The sequence below is a fragment of the Nannospalax galili genome, unplaced genomic scaffold (genome assembly GCF_000622305.1).
Source record: "Nannospalax galili isolate Female #2095 unplaced genomic scaffold, S.galili_v1.0 scaffold612, whole genome shotgun sequence".
In the NCBI taxonomy this organism is placed as follows: domain Eukaryota; kingdom Metazoa; phylum Chordata; class Mammalia; order Rodentia; family Spalacidae; genus Nannospalax; species Nannospalax galili.
The window spans coordinates 669,830-675,786 of record NW_008333388.1 but is presented as its reverse complement, the minus strand read 5'-3'; the positions used below and the strand labels follow the sequence as shown (position 1 = coordinate 675,786).

Here is a 5,957-nt window from a genome sequence, read left to right as displayed (position 1 = left end):
AGCCTGTAAGCAGCGTTCCTCCATGGCCTGTGTTCCAGCTCCTGCCTCCAGGTTCCTGCCCTGAGTTCCTGCCTTGGGCTCCCTGATGAACTGCGTGTGACCTGGGAGATGTAAGACAAATAAACCCTTTCCTCCCCAGGTTGGTACCGGTCAGAGTGTTTTGTCACAGCAGTGAAGAAACAAACTAAGACACACGTCTTTGTTATGTATAAAGATTTGGAGTGTAATAGGGCACCTTCTTGACCATAGCTACACCATGTTAAAGTTTAGGGTGACTCTAAGTCTCTGAAATTATCAGGCAGTTGGCCCAGGCTATGGGAACACGTCAGCTGGACCCCAGTTGTCTTGGGAACAGGTCACAGTGTTCTGCAGTGCACCTGCTAACTGCAGATTTATGGCTTCTGTAGGTTATGCTTGGCTTGCTTCTGCAAAATAGTAATTGTTACTCAATAGAATAGAAATTGTTAAGGGGATTCTCCACCTGTAAGATTGGGATATTCAACTTTGCACCCCTGGTTATGGTTTCTCTGTATAAAAGCTTACCCTAGAGATAACTTGGTGCTACACACCTGGGTTTCTGACACCCTGTGTAGTAGCCCTGGCCAGTAGCAACTTTCATTCAGCAAAACTTTGAGTGGTCTTCTCTGGTGAAGCATCCCATAACATTTGGTGGTCCTACTGAGATCACAAAGAATTAGACCTCAGACCCAGGGGGCCCAGAGCAGGGAAGTAGTGTGGGCCTGGCAGACTCCTAGAGGGGGTATCCCTTGAAACAGTCCAAGGCCTCAGGACTTCTGCCCCCTGCTGCCCTCCTGTTCTGTTGGTTTTTTCTTTTATATCTCCACCCTAAAAGATTTTTGAAAAAATTTGTCTGTTCTGGAAGCCTCCGGAGGTGAGTCAGAGTCTGGGGCTCCCTTGGAAGGGCACTTAAGAGTGGAGGCTGGGACCTCAGTGTCCTGGGAGCTGAGTAAGAGGTTGCTGGCTGCCATCTGTAACTGGTGAATGAATGGTTTGTGTGATGGCCATCAGGTGAGTGCATGATTGTCTGTATTTGTGCTGGTCTCATTTGTTGTCTGTTTCTGTCTGTCATCTACGAGGGGGAGGGGGAGTGTTGACTTCTCTGAAATGTATGTTTAAGTATGTTAGAGATGGTTTGATCCACCTTCTGGGTTGCCGCCTGTAGTTGGGCTGCTTCCTCTGCTGGCCGAGGTCTGATTGGGGAGGGAGGTGGGGGCACCCATGGCAGATGAAATGGGCTGTCCCGGAGGTAGCCTCCTTCTTTCCCTGGGAGGCACCATGGATAGGATGGGGCTCAATGGGACCTGGGCAACGAAAGATCGAGTATGTTCCCTTCTGCTAGTGATCTGTATAACTAAAAACCACCAAATTCTCCCTTTTCCCTGAAAAACTTCATGACTGCCAGCAACTCCTAGTCACCCTCTACACAGCAGTGGAAGAGCGGGCGGGCCTCCCAGGCCAAACTAGCTGGGCTGCACCCCTGCCTCGGGCCTCAGGCCTGGCTCAGGAAGGTTTTTCTCATGTGAGAGACCTGACTAAGACCCCAGTTCTGACTGAGGTAAGGGGGATTTGGACAACTTTCACCGAGTCCTTTTAGGGGGAATAAAGGCAGTTACTAGGAAGCCCACAAACCTTTCTAAGATAGGTGAGGTTAGTCATTCGGGAACCTCAAGAATCACCTGCTGGGTTCCTGGAGTGCCTTAGAGAGGCTTATCTGGATGCTCCAGAAAGCCAGCAGACCATAAATGTTTGCCCTTTCATTACCCAGTCCGTCCCAGACATTAAAAAAAAGTTACAAAACCTAGATAGGTCACAGTTGTTAGAAATCACCAAGTTAACCAGGACGATGATAACAACTTTCAGAAAGGTGGATGACCGGAAGCCTAAAGAAGGAAACCGGAGGCAGCAGCAACAACAACAGCAGACTAAAAAGAGACGCTAAAAAAGTAAGGGCCACCACCTCTTTTGGGGAACGAAGGCAGGTCTTGCTGTATGCTCAGATTTGACCCCAGCTAGGGTTCTGGTGACTTGCCCCTTGTCTAAAGAATATCTCCTGCAACCAGAACTGTTAACAAAGATACCCAGCCTCCAACTATTTACAGGACCTGCAACAACTATTCCCTTGTGTATGGACTGAGACTAACGCCCCAGGTCTGACAAGTAAGGAAATTCCTGGGGGCAGTCAGCTATTGTTGCCTATGGACTTTTGGATTTGCTGAAGTAGCCAAACCTCTGTATGGCAGCCTTTAAGGGAACCAACCCCTCGAATGGACCGAGACTGAACAAGGAGCCTGTTCTCTCCCAAATGTAACCAAGCCAAACCTTGGGGCCATGGAAACAGCCTATGGCTTACCTATCTAAAAGCCTAGCTCATGTATTGTAGTAAGCTACAAATCAGCAGTCACCACTCGCCAGTGAAAAGCAAGGAAGGAAGCTTTATTCACAGCCCGGCTGTCCCTAGGCTCCGGGTGAGTGCTCAGAGAACAGCCTCAATTCACCACTGCAGTTAGTTTTTATAGACAAGTACAATGGTCAGAGTTTAATTTCCAAAAATACTCAATCATGATCCCTTATCCGCGCTTAAACAAGCAAGCACATTTACGGAAGCAGGTGTTTGCAATTTAGCAGTTGCCTGTGTTCTTGATCAAGACATTCTATGGGATTTGTGGTTATTCGGCTCCCCGGTATTGTGCATTGTTTTTGGTGTCAAAGGTTTCAAAGGTTGCAAGGAAACAAAAAGTACAAAATTCACCCTACATTAAACTATTAACTTATTTAGAAATGGGAGGTCACTTTAAAATGGCATTCCTTTGGTTTAGTTAGGGACCCTCACCACTTCGGTATTAGCTGGATGGCCAACCTGTAAAGGAAACTGATAAATTGCCTTGGTAAGATTTCCCTTAACCACTCCTCACTCAGTGAAAGTCCTCCTGAGGATAACTCGAGAGAAATGGATGTCAAATGCCCTAATGACTCATTACCACGTGCTCTTCCTAGATCAACCCTGTATAAAGTTTTACAGGACCTCGACCCTCAACCCAGCAAGCCTGCTGCCCCATGAGGATTGTTAGATAATATAGAAAATAGGAAAGGAAATTAAAGAATCAAAATATGTGACTACAAAAAACAACATGGGGAAACGGCAGGAATGGAGGAAACAAGGGACAGAAAGTTACAAAATATGCTGAAAACTGCAGGGAAGTCTTTCCTTGTTAGCAGTCACTTTAAGTGGATTAGACTTCTCAATCAGGAAGAGATTGGGAAAACTGAAAAAAGGAATGATGTAATATCCCAAAGACACAAAGCCAGTTCAGCATTTAAAAATCACTAATGCGGGCATCGGGGCACATGCCTTTAATCCCAGCATTCGGGAGGCAGAGGCTGCTTGCAGAGTATGCAGAAAGCCCCTGGATTCAATCCCCAGCAGTACATAAAACAGGGAGTGTAGTGGTGCATGTCTGTAATCACAGCACTGAGGAGGTAGAAGCAGAAGGATCAGAAGTTCAAGCCATCCTTGCTTGGCTACACAGCAAGTTTAAGGCCAGCCTGGGTTACATGAGATCCTGTCGCAGAAAAGAAAAGTCCATCGGAGTCTCAAGATGAAAACTGAAGCCCCGAAGAAGCATCTGCAGAGGAAGGCGGAGAAGAGCCAGCTGGAAATGTGACAGTCCATGCATCTAAAGTGTTCTCCCAGAGTTTCAGACAGCAGTGACTTTCAAATCATGTGTCATTTCCTCTGCTGCTCCTAAGGCTTCAGTAATGCCAATCTGCCTGCTGTTAGAAGTTCTGGGGGTGAACAAAGAGGGTCAGATACCATCACTTTCAGAAAAGCAAGCAGAAGCTGATACATAGCTAGCTGGGAGCAATAGTTGGGAAGTAGAGACTAATGCGGGCATCGGGGCACATGCCTTTAATCCCAGCATTCGGGAGGCAGAGGGAGGTGGATCTCTGTGAAGTTGAGACCAGCCTGGTCTACATAGCAAGCTCCAGGCTGGCTGTGGCTACAGGGAGACACTGTCTCTAAATCAATCCAATCAACCAATCAATCAATCAACCAATCAATCATTAATGTAACCTGTCAACAGACTAAGGAATAAAAGCTGTATGTGTCTCAGGTGAAGAAAAAAACATTTCACACCATCTGACCTCCCTTTGTGTTTGTAATTTTTGCCAGCAAACAGTAGAACATCATCTATTTGATAAATATCTTACAAAATTAAATCCCAGGGGGCTGAGGACATGACTCAAGGTCTCTTCTGGAGGTCCCAAGTTGGGTTCTCAGCACCCAAGTCCATAGTTTACAACAGCCTGTAACTCTAGTTCCAGGGGATCTGATGTACTCTTTGGAACTCCTTTGGCAGTGTGCACATACACTTAAAATTTTTTAAAAAATAGTAAAAATAAATAAAAATTAAAAACCTGCACCTAACATACTAAATGGTAAGGAACTGGCTCTTGCTTACTAGCAGAAGGCAAACAGACCAACAACTTCTCTTGGTACCACAATAGAATCCCTAGCAAATGGCACAAGACAAAATCAGGAAATAATAAGCATGCAAATTAGAAAGAAAGTTGTCTCTGTTCATACCTGTCACCCAAGTTCTCTCGGGGTCTCCTGTGCTATCAGACAAACCACATAACATATTTCTATGTGCATTTATTATACTTTTTATCTTGGGGATGGCTAAACTTAGACTAATGCCCAGCACCCAGCACCCAGCACCAGCTCTGCACGGCAGGCTGCCACCATTCCAGATCACTTCCACACCTGCCCACGCTCTCTGTTGACTTTTGCCCACGCATCTTGGGCAGGTCCATAAATGCTGCCTCTCGTTACACGGGTGAGACACCGGGGCCATCTTTTTCTCTATGCCCACCGCCGTGTGTTCCTGGTGGCTCACGGCTTCTGTCCCAAGATGGCACCACAAGCCCCTCCTTCTGCAACTAACTCTCCACAGTCAATTCTCCCCAGCAGGCCCCGCCCCTTGGAGGAACCAGGACCCCTGGGGAACACTCTCCACCCCTTTCCTCTGCTCTTAAAATCTTTCTGTCAATCTTCTGCTAAGGTCCCTGAGCCTTGGAGGGGGTGACAGATGTAGGGAGATCTCTCTTGTATCATGGCAAGATAGTGACTTCTTGGGCCTCCCCATTATTTGTCTTTAAGCTGTGGCCATTGCTCTATCTCAGTGGTGTTTTTTCTACTATAAAGGCAAATGGAAGGGAGTAGGCACATATAAACAAACATGAATGTAAATACAAATGCCTAGAAGATATCCCAGTAGGTGTACTATATTCAATAAACAGCATACTTGTGATGGCTTCCCCATTAGGGCCTGTAGCCTTTTTCGACACAATGCGTTGGCCTGGTCTACAGCACCAGATGTGTGTTCCACCTCTAGGAGCGGGCCTTATCCAATTAGAAATTTATCAGTTGTACGTATGTTGGTTGAGCCATTATTGCACTTGCAGGCATTGCTTGGCATGTCCATAGTGTGCAGCATGTGGGGGTCCATTGTTGAGTGGAATCATAGGGGATCCTTTCTTTCCCAACCATCTGCATAGCACCTTCTGGCAATGTGAACGTCATCCATCCAGTGGCATGGAGTTTTTTGGCTTAGTCTCAGCTCCATCTCTTCTCCTCCCATGCTCATAACATGCAGAGTCTTCAGCAACATGGCCTTACTGACCTTTCTCGTGTACAACTGACATTAGTGGCAATAGCCTTGGTGAATATGAGGACCTATAGGATCTCTCTCTGACCAACAGCTCAGCAGGAGTGTGGTGGTTTGAATGAAAATGTCCCCCATAGGCTCCAAGTATTTGGACATTTTGTCCCCAGATGATGGCGCCATTTTGAGAGGTTTTAGAAGTTGTGGCTATCCTGGAGGAAGCACGTCATTGGGGGTGGGCTTAGAGAGTTCTTAAGCCTTGCCAGATCT

At 46.6% G+C, this 5,957-nt stretch overlaps 1 protein-coding gene across 1 annotated transcript in view; it reads left to right on the top strand.

Annotated features, from left to right (window-relative positions):
* Nucleotides 1-967: 967 nt before the first annotated feature.
* The window catches only part of LOC103729977 (L-threonine 3-dehydrogenase, mitochondrial-like), a 36,638-nt gene continuing 31,648 nt past the window's right edge, over nucleotides 968-5,957 (top strand). The window contains exon 1 of the mRNA XM_008828092.2: nucleotides 968-1,029. The gene's annotated coding sequence lies outside the window, so the exon portion shown is untranslated. The remainder of the gene's footprint in view (nucleotides 1,030-5,957) is intronic.